Below are 14061 nucleotides of genomic sequence, written 5' to 3' on the forward strand. Positions count from 1 at the left end.
AAGAAGATTAATAGACAAATTCCTCACGTCCACCAATTTATTTCATAATTTTTTGAGTAGCAGAAGTATGGTTAGTGTTCAGATCATTACAGACTATTCTGTTTCTGACAGATTCTGTTTTGATTGCATAGTTTGCTTGTTTTCTAGTTTCTATGACTTATATTCCTCAATATAAACTGTATAAAAGATATGGTACAGTAGGAATTGTGTGAGAACCATTATGATCTTTGTCTTTGACAGTACCAAGGTGAATGGTTTACTCTTTATCATACTAACCTATCTCACGAAGTTCCGTTAAGTTTTGTGTGATTGAAGTTTTCAAGCTTTGGGTGAGATATCGATATGAGGAGAATAATGAGTGGAAAGACCCTCAAGTTGGGGATGCCCAAGGAACCCCAAGGTAATATTCAAGGAAGACTCAAGGGCCTTAGCTTGGGGATGCCCCAGAAGGCATCCCCTCTTTCGTCTTCAAAACTATCGGTATAGCTTACTCGGAGCTATATTTTTATTCGTCCCATGATATGTGTTTTGCTTTGTCAGGACCCCGATTCCAAGTCACATCGATCTAGCCGGTAACAACTCATATCACTTTGGGGCCTCACGCACGGTATTCCCACGGGTGTCGCCTTACCATGGCCCGGGACCGTTTGCGCCTTTTGGCTCATGTATATGATGTTGTCGCTAGCATCCATATGACAGAGAACCCGGGCCGACATGACTAGTCGTGAACCCAAAGTGGCACTAAGTTACGGGGACATGCATACATGAATCAACATCGAGCATGTCGGTCAACAACGTGTGAATCCGGGCTGTAGCACCCGGCTAACAGGACTCCGGTGAACCAGGTTGTAGCAGGCTAGGAAGGACTCCGGATGTCACCATGTGATATTTCCCCGAAGGGACAGACACAGGAACGAAGTGAATCACATGCCAGCCAGTCAAGTGTTCCAGAGCAGTAGTGCTGGGCTAGCAGGACTCCGGTGAACCGGGCTGTAGCAGACTACTATGGCTCATGGAAGCACAAGACTACATTTCCCCATAAGAGAGGCTACCAAGGATAAACAACTAGGTTGTCGGATCCCAAACATACCAAGCATTTCAATCATACACACAATATGTTCGATATGTGCAAATAAAACATGGCATCACAACAAAATACTACTCAAAGTATTTATTCAATAGGCTCCGAGGAGAGAGATATTACAAACATGGGTCTCATGACCCAACATTCAGAGCATACAAGTCAAAGCACATGTGGAAGCTTAACATGTATGAGTACAGACATCTACAAATGAAAAAGGCTGAGAAGCCTGACTATCTACCAGATCCTGCCGAGGGCACAAGATCGTAGCTGAGGTATCAAGCTAAGTGTCGAAGTCCACACGGAACTACTAGCGAGACTGACGTCTCTCTGCAAAACAAAAAATAGGCAAACGTGAGTACAAATGTACCCAGCAAGACTTACATCAGTACTAGCTACATATGCATCAGTATCAACAAAGGGGGTGGTGGATTTTGACTGCAAGCCATCTTTGACTTAGTGGCTATCCTAAACTATGACTGCAAGTAACTCTTTTGAGGTGGCGCACACGAGTCCACAAATTCACCATATCAATACACCACTAGGATCCGCTCCCGTCTCCCTACGAGAAGGCCATCCATAGAACTCATGCTTATTTTGCGAGTTTTAGAGTATCCACTTTCACTTGTCTATGAACTGTTATAGGCAACCCAGAAGTCCTTTACCGTGGACGTGGCTATTCGAATATATCATTTATAACCCTGCAGGGGTGTACTTCTTCACACATGTTTCCACCACTTAGCGTCTGCACACGACATGTGCTCGGCAGACTTCAAGCGAAAGTCGACGTGGGTGTAGACCACAACCTGACTAACCACACAAGTCTCTAGTCCAGGTTTATCGTCAATTCGGGTTCCATCCGCGAGGAGATCCGGCCGGAGTTTCGCTCACAACCCCAAACGATGTGTGCAGGTTTCCTGAGACACCAAACGGGCGCCCGGTACACCGTGCCACGCTGTATCTACCGCATCATAGCCCACCCCTAGGGTCAGCGCTATGCACGACCTCCAATACATATCCTACAAACACCAGAAACTAGTTGCAACTCTTGGATAGAGGGCATGGGCGGTTAATAAGTCGAGCAGGGTCATATTTCAGGGCCCAACGTGTGGTAGTAGCTGTTCATGGATCGCAAACACAGAACTCAGTTCCTGAGGACGGTTTCAATGAGACAACCCACCATGTATTCCTACATGGCCTCTCACCGCTACCTTGAACTAATCGTGTTCACACACTTAGCTCACACACAGTAGGACATGTTCATCACCATTCCAATTCATCCCCAATGAATCAGACCTGACTCAACTCTAAGCAGTTGCAGGCATTACAACAAGCATGAATGAGTAGGCACATCAAGGCTCAAACAACTCCTACTCATGCTAGTGGGTTTCATCTATTTACTGTGGCAATGACAGGTCATGCAGAGAAAATGGGTTCAACTGCCGCTGTTAGGACCCCGATTCCAAGTCACATAGATCTAGCCGGTAACACCTCATATCACTTTGTGGACTCACGCACGGTATTCCCGCGGGTGTCGCCTAACCATGGCCCAGGACCGTTTGCACCTTTTGGCTCACGTATATGATAGTGTTGTTAGCATCCATATGACAGAGAACCCGGGCCGACATGGCTAGTTGTGGACCCAAAGCGGCACAGACCTATGGGGACAGGCATACATGAATCACATCGAGCATGTCGGTCGACAGCGTGTGAATTCGGGCTGTAGCACTGGGCTAACAGGACTCCAGGGAACCCGGGCTGTAGCAGGCTAGGCAGGACTCCGGATGTCACCGCGTGACATTTCCCCGAAGGGACACACATAGGAACGAAGTGAAAGACATGCCGCCAGTCAAGTGTCCTGAGCAGTAGTGCTGGGCTAGCAGGACTCCGGTGAACCGGGCTGTAGCGGACTACTATGGCTCAAGGAGCACTAGACTACATTTCCCCATAAGAGAGGCTACCAAGGATAAACAACTAGATTGTCGGATCCCACACATACCAAGCATTTCAATCATACACACAATATGCTCAATATGTGCAGTACAACATGGCATCACAACAAGACTCTACGACTCAAAGTATTTGTTCATTAGGCTCCGAAGAGCGAGATATTACAAACATGGGTCTCCTGACCCAACATTCAGAGCATACAAGTCAAAGCACATGCAGAAGCTTAACATGTCTGAGTACAGACATCTACAACTGAAAAAGGCTGAGAAGCCTGACTATCTACAAGACCCTCCCAAGATACAAGATCGTAGCTGAGGTAACAAGCTAAACGTCGAAGTCCACGTGGAACTACTAGCGAGACTGAAGTCTCTCTGCAAAACATAAATTAAGCAAACATGAGTACAAATGTACCTAGCAAGACTTACATCCGAACTAACTACATATGCATCATTATCAATGAAGGGATGGTGGAGTTTAACTGCAGCAAGCCAGCTTTGACTCGGTGGCTATCCTGAACTACGACTGCAAATAACTCTTTTGAGGTGGCGCACACGAGTCCACATATTCACCATATCAATACTCCACTATGGATCCGCTCCCGTCTCCCTATGAGAACGCCATCCATAGCACTCACGCTTATCTTGTGCATTTTAGAGTATCCACTTTCACTTGTCTATGAACTATGCAAGGGGTCCAAGTTTCCATATCCGAGGAATCCGGCTATTCGAATAGATAATGATAACCCTGCAGGGGTGTACTTCTTCACACACGCTCTCGCCACTTACCACCATGTACACGTCGTGTATCTCGGCAACCTTCAAGCGGAAGCCTGGCGAGGGAGTCAGCCATGACCTGACTAACCAACAAGTCTCTAGTCCAGGTTTATCGCCTATTCGGGTTCCATCTGCAAGGAGATCCGGTCGGGCTGTCGCTCACGGCCCCAAATGATGTGTACAGGGTTCCCAAGCCCACCATTCGGGTGCCACTTGGTACACCGGGCCACTGTGCCTAGTCTGTCCCAAGCCCACCAGTACCGGGTACCACTTGGTAGACTACTACCACTACCTACAAACACCAGAAACTAGTTGCAACTCCTGGACGGAGATCGAGTTGATTAATAAGTCGAGAGAGCTTGGAGCGCCCGGAGCCCAATGTGTGGTAGTAACTGTTCATGGATCACAAACACAGAACTCAGTTCCTGAGGACGGCTGCAATGAGACAACCCACCATGTACTCCTACATGGCCTCTCACCGCTACCTTTACCAAATCATGTTCACACACTTAGCTCACACACAGTAGGACATGTTCACCACATTCCAATTCATCCCCAATGAATCGGACCTGACTCAACTCTAAGCAGTTGAAGGCATGACAACAAGCATGAATGAGTAGGCACATCAGTGCTCAAACAACTCCTACTCATGCTAGTGGGTTTCATCTATCTACTGTGGCAATGATAGGTCATGCAGAGGAAAGGGATTCAGCTACCGCGGCATGTAACAGTTGAATCGTTGTTGTCCTAATGCAGTAAAAGAGAGCAGGGGCGAGAGAGTGGGATTGTATCGGAATGAACAAGGGGGTTTTGCTTGCCTGGCACTTCTGAAGATAACATTGAGTCTTCATCAGTGTCCACGATCACAGCGTCGGAGCAGCGTCTACCGAGAGGGGACAATTAGCAGCAAACAAGAAAGTGCACAATCAATGCAATGCACAATATGATGCATGATCATGACATGACAATATGTTGTGATTTGAGCTAATGCAACTAGTAACAGAAAGGTTTGGGTTGATTTGAACTCAAGGTTCAAATTCAAATTCAAACTATGAATTCAAATAGTGCATTATCATGTTTTGGGCTAAATAGTGAGGTTAAGTTTCTCAAACATGCATGAAAATGGTACAGATGGATAGATTGGATTTTTCTGATCATTTTTCATATATAAATTATTTCATTTGGAGTTACGGTTGATTTTCTATGATTTTTAGGAGTTTTGCTAATTTTCTGGAATTCCTGAATAAGAATAAATCCAGAAAAGCCTATTACTACGTCAGCATTGCGTCATGCTGACCTCAGCAGGTCAACTGACCCGGTCCAGGTCAAACCTGACCTACGGGGCCCACATGTCTTAGGCTCATAGCTAACTGGGAGTTAATCCCGTGTTGACTTGGATTTGACCCGCTGCGGGGCCCACTTTTCAGTGTCTACTTGGGGGATTAGTGGTGATTAGGGCCCAATTAAACGGCCACGTCAGCCTGCCGGAGTTTGGCCGGCGACGACCTCAAATCACGGCAGAGGGTTGCCGGAGCGGCGCTACCGGCGGTGTTGGGTCAATCCAAGGGCACCAGAGTGTTTCCCTTGCTCGCGCGCAACCAGCGGAGGCATGCGGGAGGGCGCGGGGTGGACGAAGCTCGCCGGAACAAGCTCGCGACAGCGGCCAGAGCTCGGGCTTGCGCGGGGCGAGGCTGCGGCTTGCTGGCAAGCGAGATAAGTACCACCGGAGCATCAGGGGAGCTCCAAGAGCTCACGCACAAGCTTGGTTTGGTCCGGGGAGGACTGCAGCGGCGGCACGACGGCAATGGCGGACGGTGGCGCTCGGTGGTGTGCGGATGCTGCACCAGGGCTCGCTACCGAGCTGCCTGTGCTGCGCGGCAGCGCTAGGGGTGCTCTAGGGCGCGCCCGTTGCACGACGGCAATGAACGGAGCACGCGTGCTGCGGCAATGGCGGAGCCGAGCTTCGGCTCGTGCAGCAAGGGAGCTAGAGGGCACGGGAGGACAAGGGAGAAGGGGAAGTTAACGCGGTGGCTCACAGTGGACACGCAGGGTAGATCAGTAGACTTGGGGACGCTCTGAACGAGGCGAATGGACGGAGTCAATCTCCGGGCGGCGGAGGTGAAGACGACGATGCTCCGGTCGACTGGGGCCCCTTCTGGTCGCATGCGTCGGGTGTGTTGCTCCACGGGGTCATGGCGGAGCTCGGGGACGCGGAGAGGGAGCGAGGGAGTGGCTACGGCCATGGTGGAGCTCGTCGGTGGCGGCGGCGCGGTTTGTTGAGGTGGGGGAACAGCGAGGGGGAGAGAACCAGAGGAGGGGAGAGAGAGCTAGACAGCGAGGGGAGAGGCAGGGGAGGTCGGGGACGTCTCCTGGCATCGCGAGAAGGACCAGGGGGGAGGAAGCAAGAGGTGGCGTCCGGTGCGTGTGCGGACAACAGGCCTCTGCCTACTGGCAGAGGTTAAAGATGCCGCTTCGGCCTGGTGGGCTGGGCCAGCTATAGAGACGGGCCAGGTAAGCGCGCCAGGTAAGTTTCTATCCTTTCTACTTCTTTCTGTTTTTGTTTTCTATTTTTGTTTTTCTGTTTTGAATTAGTAAAAATACTAATCCATTTTGTAAAATCCTGAAAATAATGGTGGGCAGTGTCTGGATTATTTCCAACATCCCAAAACTAGTTTCAGAATTATTAGAGCATTTAAAAATATTTATAGGATTTAAATGCTCCAATTCAAATACGATATGAATTAATTCAAAGATCCAGAATGTCCTGGAAATATATTCATCATTTTTGGCAGAGGTTTTCACCTTTATCAGAAATCATGAACATTTTCAAAGGGCATTTTGGGTTCTTTTAAAAAGATTTTGGATTGAACCTAGTTGAGTTCCATTTGGTGCTAGGGTTTGAACATCCCCATTTCAAGTTTCATGAAATTTAAACATGATGACATGATGGGAAAGCAAAGTCAAGCAAGGGCTGAACTGGGGCTGTGACAGCTCACCCCCACTAAACAAGAATCTCGTCCCGAGATCCAAGTCGTGAGGTAAGAAGATAAAGGGGTCACAACCTAACATGATCTTCATGATCCGATTTTCCCTTCTCGAAGATGTTGATTCATTTCTCCGATTGATCTTGATGTCTTTGCTTTGAAATCTTCTTGCAACTATGATGATGGAAGAGAGGAAACTCGACAGAATTCGATCTTCACAAAGATCAAGCGATACACGATCAACTCATGGAATGAGACAATAGAACGTCTCTTAAGCCGAGACACAATGCACACATCAAGACGGATGGAGAGAAACTGATACAAAGGTTCAATTTGGTAGGCAACATTCCCACGCTTAAGAAGATGGTGGATGCGTTTCACGTAGCGAGGAGTTAAGTTGCCCTTCATGTCGAACGGGGCACCTTAGAGGAGGTGGCTCGTAGATCTATTCCCTTAAGTGGCAAAAAGAATTACTTTTGATTCAGAGATCATTGAAACTCTTTATACCAGCCTAAGGCAATTCACAACAATCGTTTGGCAGAGTACAAAGGGATGGCATACCCAGACTAGAATGGATGATATGGACTACCTTGTTGAAGACAACGCAAAGGATGATTTGCTTATCATCGGAGGTGGAGGAGACCCATGGTAAGTCCACTTTTGAAGATGATATTGGACGGCAACTACCGAGAAGGGCAGCCCATGGGGGATTGGCACAATGGCGGTGCAAGCTGGGAACAAGATGCAACTATTGGGAATGTTCCAACCATCATATCTGCCTGAGATTCAGATCTGGTTGGTGTCAGGATATTCCAGACTCATCAAGTCTAGAAAGAAAAATGAAAGTTTGCAACACAAATCGACGATATGACGTTGCGAGATTCTTGGGAAATGAACTATGATAGCATGCTCCAAAACATGAGCTGGTTCCGCTACACACCTGTGAACACACTGTCCTAGACAAGCATGACCACCTGGTAGTCTTATAATAAAACACTACCGAGTTCTGGTTGGGAACCATCAACGAGGACAATGGAATCTTGTGCATGACCTAGGATAGCACAACAACTCCTTTTCCTTGAACAAGTCAATTAGTGGCTTGGTGTGCTAGGGACACATATGGACTGGAGGTAGCGAGCCTATCAAACCATAGAATACTTCGCACATGCATGACTAACTTGGGATGATTCCAAAGGAAGCGGAACAAGCTTTCTCGAATCCACGGCGGCAACTTGCATTAGATGCACATGAATTAGAGGAAGTCACATCTTTCAACCGGACATATGCTTCATGAACGGGACATGAGGGCAATGCTTATAAAGTTTCCAACACTAGTATAATGTTCAACATGAATCATGGGGGATACAAAATGCTGCTGATGGGCTCAACAACAACTCATCGGAATTTCCATATCACTGGACTTCCACCATTATGTGAACAATGTGATAGTATTGGTCAGACAAAAAGATGTAATGGTGTATGCTCGAGGAATCAACCACACGTAAGACAACATTACGAATATCGTTGATTCTAACTTGATTTGACAATAGCCCACACTCAAATCAAGGTTTGGACAAGACAATAGGTTCAACAACTGATCACGGGGATCAGTCGATGAAGATGTCATCTTTCTTCAACACACACACACACACACACAAGGATATCCCTTAGTGATGAACTAAGTCAGACAAGCTTCCATCTTCCAACTCTCCAAGTTGTTGTTTAGCTTAACCAACTAGCTCAGGGGTATCCAACACAGATTCTTGGAGAATGGATGGTTTAGAGAAAAACCAACATGATCACGAACTCAACATAGCGATCAGGGAACAACCTGGTAATACTTCCGAGAAGATATTCCGAAAATCACGAACCACCGATATGTTATTAAGCTCGAGAACAATCTTGCTTTTCAGGGCAAGATGATATGATCAAGGAGCAATGGATTTTCACAATCCTAACTCATTGGTCGATGAGTGCACCCGGAAATATGGACTAGGTAGCACTATCAATCTTAGGATGATGATTCAATAACCAGCACGCTAAGAATGAGAGTATTGTCCATTAACTACCAAGCAACGAAGTTGCTAGGAGTATTGATTTCGCACATCACAGTACACTTGTCGGCATTCCGGTTACAATAACACGGAACCGAGGAATGAACAATGATGGCAAGAAGTATTACCACGTCAAGAATTCATAAGAGGTGGTGCAATTCTCATGACACTCTTGACATAAAGATGGTAACACTCCAAGGTAGAGCAGAGCAAAAGCTGGATTGGCATTTTGATCTGCGGAATACAATTGCTTTGAACCAATCCTAGATATGGATGAGGTTCTGGAGTTTGTTTCTCCTAGTCATTCCAGAATAGAATGGCTTGACGGACCACAAGAATAATAGGCATCGATGAACACGAATGCACAACTATTCCTGACTATCAATTGATAGACTAGGGTCGGAATACAGCTGAGGGGGGTCAACTCAAGGAACATATAACTTCCTGAGTTGTGGATGCATAGATTAGCATGTCGAACGAGTTCAACATATTTCTTCCGGATAACCCATGCATAGAAGGTAGAACTGGCAGAATCACAATTATGAATGGAGAACTCCTCAAGAGTACTCTGATTGTGATCTTTTGGTTCAAATAACTTCTGCCATATTGGCTCATGGTATTGGAGGAACGATATACCACATACCTCGAGGGCTATCACAAGGTTACTAATATCTTAAGAGAACTAGCAAATACTAACAACATGAAGTAGGGTGAATCTCGGGTTCAAAACCCAGGAGTAGAATACCTACTAACTAAATAACATCACGAGATGCTTTCGAGAATGGTGGCCAGAATCATCACACTAGGAACACTAAACATGGCTAGATTACTAACTCTAAGATACCCTAGTGTCATAATAACAACTCCAACATATATGTCGAGGAAATAGAGTACCTCAACTCACCGATTAGTGTGCTTAATCTGGCCCAAAATACAACGAGAACATGGAGGAAAGATTTGCAAGTGCATCAGACTATTTAGGAACCTGGAATGACTCGGACAACATAACGGCTATAAATGCTCAAAATGATTTGAGACATCCTGCAAAAATGGTGGCATAACCACTCAACATCACAATATCAAGGTTCTGAGGCCAGCTATGAACATATGGAAGTAGTAGGAACTGAACTGAGGCTTAAATCCATCAATCCTATAAGTCTCTATCATAGTAACTCGTCATCCTGATAGAAGATGAGAAGCCTAGTTCTTAATCCCCGTAGAAGAGAAGAGGGTGACTCAGATCAGAGGGCATGAGATATAAGGAGTAAAAAGAGCCTTACGTTCCATCCCACAATCAATTCCCTTATATAACTAAAGCATTTCTAGACTCGACTTCGACCAGTATGGCTTGGTAATCCTACAGGCAGTCAGGCTCTGATACCAAAGTTGTCAGGACCCCGATTCCAAGTCACATCGATCTAGCCGGTAACACCTCATATCACTTTGCGGCCTCACGCACGGTATACCCACGGGTGTCGCCTTACCATGGCCCGGGACTGTTTGCGCCTTTTGGCTCATGTATATTTTAGTGTCGCTAGCATCCATATGACAGAGAACCCGGGCTGACATGGCTAGTCGTGGACCCAAAGCGGCACAGACCTATGGGGACAGGCATACATGAATCACATCGAGCATGTCGGTCGACAGCGTGTGAATCCGGGCTGTAGCACTGGGCTAACAGGACTCCAGGGAAACCGGGCTGTAGCAGGCTAGGCAGGACTCCAGATGTCACCGCGTGACATTTCCCCGAAGGGACACACATAGGAACGAAGTGAAAGACATGCCGCCAGTCAAGTGTCCTGAGCAGTAGTGCTGGGCTAGCAGGACTCCGGTGAACCGGGCTGTAGCGGACTACTATGGCTCAAGGAGCACTAGACTACATTTCCCCATAAGAGAGGCTGCCAAGGATAAACAACTAGATTGTCGGATCCCACACATACCAAGCATTTCAATCATACACACAATATGCTCAATATGTGCAGTACAACTTGGCATCACAACAAGACTCTACGACTCAAAGTATTTATTCATTAGGCTCTGAAGAGCGAGATATTACAAACATGGGTCTCATGACCCAACATTCAGAGCATACAAGTCAAAGCACATGCGGAAGCTTAACATGTCTGAGTACAGACATCTACAACTGAAAAAGGCTGAGAAGCCTGACTATCTACAAGACCCTCCCAAGGTACAAGATCGTAGCTGAGGTAACAAGCTAAACGTCAAAGTCCACATGGAACTACTAGCGAGACTGAAGTCTCTCTACAAAACATAAATTAAGAAAACGTGACTACAAATGTACCCAGCAAGACTTACATCAGAACTAACTACATATGCATCATTATCAATGAAGGGATGGGGGAGTTTAACTACAGCAAGCCAGCTTTGACTCGGTGGCTATCCTGAACTACGACTGCAAGTAACTCTTTTGAGGTGGCGCACACGAGTCCACATATTCACCATATCAATACTCCACTATGGATCCGCTCCCGTCTCCCTATGAGAACGCCATCCATAGCACTCACGATTATCTTGCACATTTTAGAGTATCCACTTTCACTTGTCTATGAACTATGCAAGGGGTCCAAGTTTCCATATCCGAGGAATCCGGCTATTCAAATAGATAATGATAACCCTGCAGGGGTGTACTTCTTCACACACGCTCTCGCCACTTACCACCATGTACACATCGTGTATCTCGGCAACCTTCAAGCAGAAGCCTGGCGAGGGAGTCGGCCACGACCTGACTAACCAACAAGTCTCTAGTCCAGGTTTATCGCCTATTCGGGTTCCATCTGCAAGGAGATCCGGCCGGGGTGTCGCTCACGGCCCCAAATGATGTGTACAGGGTTCCCAAGCCCACCATTCGGGTGCCACTTGGTACACCGGGCCATTGTGCCTAGTCTGTCCCAAGCCCACCTGTACCGGGTGCCACTTGGTAGACTACTAACACTACCTACAAACACCAGAAACTAGTTGCAACTCCTGGACAGAGATCGAGTTGATTAATAAGTCGAGAGAGCTTGGAGCTCCCGGAGCCCAATGTGTGGTAGTAACTGTTCATGGATCACAAACATAGAACTCAGTTCCTGAGGACGGCTGCAATGAGACAACCCACCATGTACTCCTACATGGCCTCTCACCGCTACCTTTACCAAATCGTGTTCACACACTTAGCTCACACACAGTAGGACATGTTGACCACATTCCAATTCATCCCCGATGAATCGGACCTGACTCAACTCTAAGCAGTAGCAGGCATGACAAACAAGCATGAATGAGTAGGCACATCAGGGCTCAAACAACTCCTACTCATGCTAGTGGATTTCATCTATTTACTGTGGCAATGACAGGTCATGCAGAGGAAAGGGGTTCAGCTACCGCAGCATGTAACAGTTCAATCGTTGTTGTCCTAATGCAGTAAAAGAGAGTAGGAGCGAGAGAGTGGGATTGTATCATAATGAACAGGGGGGGTTTTACTTGCCTGGCACTTCTGAAGATAACATTGAGTCTTCATCAGTGTCAACGATCACAGCGTCGGAGCAGCGTCTACCGAGAGGGGACAATTACCGGCAAACAAGAAAGTGCACAATCAATGCAATGCACAATATGATGCATGATCATGACATGACAATATGTTGTGATTTGATCTAATGCAACTTAACAGAAAGGTTTGGGTTGATTTGAACTCAAGGTTCAATTTCAAATTCAAACTATGAATTCAAATAGTGCATTATCATGTTTTGGGCTAAACAGTGAGGTTAAGTTTCCCAAACATGCATGAAAATGGTACAGATGGATAGATTAGATTTTTCTGATCATTTTTCATATATAAATTATTTCATTTGGAGTTACGGTTGATTTTCTATGATTTTTAGAAGTTTTGCTAATTTTCTGGAATTCCTGAATAAGAATAAATCCAGAAAAGCCTATTACTGCGTCAGCATTGCGTCATGCTGACCTCAGCAGGTCAACTGACCCGGTCCAGGTCAAACCTGACCTGCAGGGCCCACATGTATAACTTATTTCATTCTGAGTTACAGATTAATTTCTATAAATTTTAGAAGTTTTAGCTATTTTCTGCAATTTCCTGAATTAGAATAAATCCAAAAAAAATGTTAACTGCACCAGCATGACGTCGGGGTGATATCAGCAGGTCAAAGGCGCCAGCCCAGGTCAAACCTGACGGTTGGGACCTACATGTCGGTGTAACAACTAACTAACATAGTCAGTTAGTGTTAGGTTAGCACTAACCTAGGTTAATTAGTGCCTGGGCCCACTGGTTAGTGTATAAACAAACTGTCAGGGTTAATTAGCACTAATCTAAATCTAACTAAAGATTAACAAGGATGGGCCCGCACGTCAGTGACCCTGGGGGGGGGGGGGTTCAAACCCCAGGTCAAACGAGTCAACCTCGCCGGACTTGGTCCACGGCTCGTCGCCGGCGACGCCAGAGATGGCGGAGGTGCTCGGAATCGCAGCATAGGCGACCAAATGAGCGGCGGAGAGGCTCTACAGGGAGCCGGCGACCGCGCGCATCTAATGGGGCAAGCGGGAGCAGCTGGGGTGGACCGAGCTCGACGGAAGCGAGCTCGCGGCAGTGGCCGGAGTTCGGCCAACGGCGGTTTGCGTGTTGCGGGGCATGTCCGGAGCCGTGGATGGTCGTGATCGACTCACGGGAGTGCAGCGGTGGGCTCGGACATGTGCTTGCATGGCCGTAGTCGCGGTGGTGACATGGCCGGCGGCGAGGAGCTGTCGGCTCCGACGGCCACGGTGGTTGGAAGGTGCGGACGAGCACGGGGAGAGAGGGGAAAAGGGCAGGGCCTCACGGTGAATCCAGCAGAGGCAACGACGAGGCCGGGGAGGGGCTGTAGCTCGTGAATCCTGTGAGTTCGCCAGCGGTCAGAGGTTGAAGATGAGGTCGGGGATGACGTTGCAGGGCTTCCGGCGGGGCGTGGCTCGGTGGGGAGGAAGAGGGGGTCGAGGCGGAGCGTCTGAGTGCTTCGGCGAGGCGAGGGAGTGGCTGTGGCCATGGAAACAGCGAGCGGCGGCAACGACGACTCTCGGGTGATGCGAGGGAGGAAGCCAGAGGAGGGAGAGAGGCACGGCGAGGGCGAGAGAGCGGTTGGGGGCTGTGTGGCGTCACCCGAAGAGGCCAGGGCGAAGCGGCAAGCAGGAGGTGGCCGGGCGTGCGCCGGCGTGCGTCGGCCACGCGCTCG

Source organism: Triticum aestivum, chromosome 5A, assembly GCF_018294505.1.
Source record: "Triticum aestivum cultivar Chinese Spring chromosome 5A, IWGSC CS RefSeq v2.1, whole genome shotgun sequence".
Classification (NCBI taxonomy): Eukaryota; Viridiplantae; Streptophyta; class Magnoliopsida; order Poales; family Poaceae; genus Triticum; species Triticum aestivum.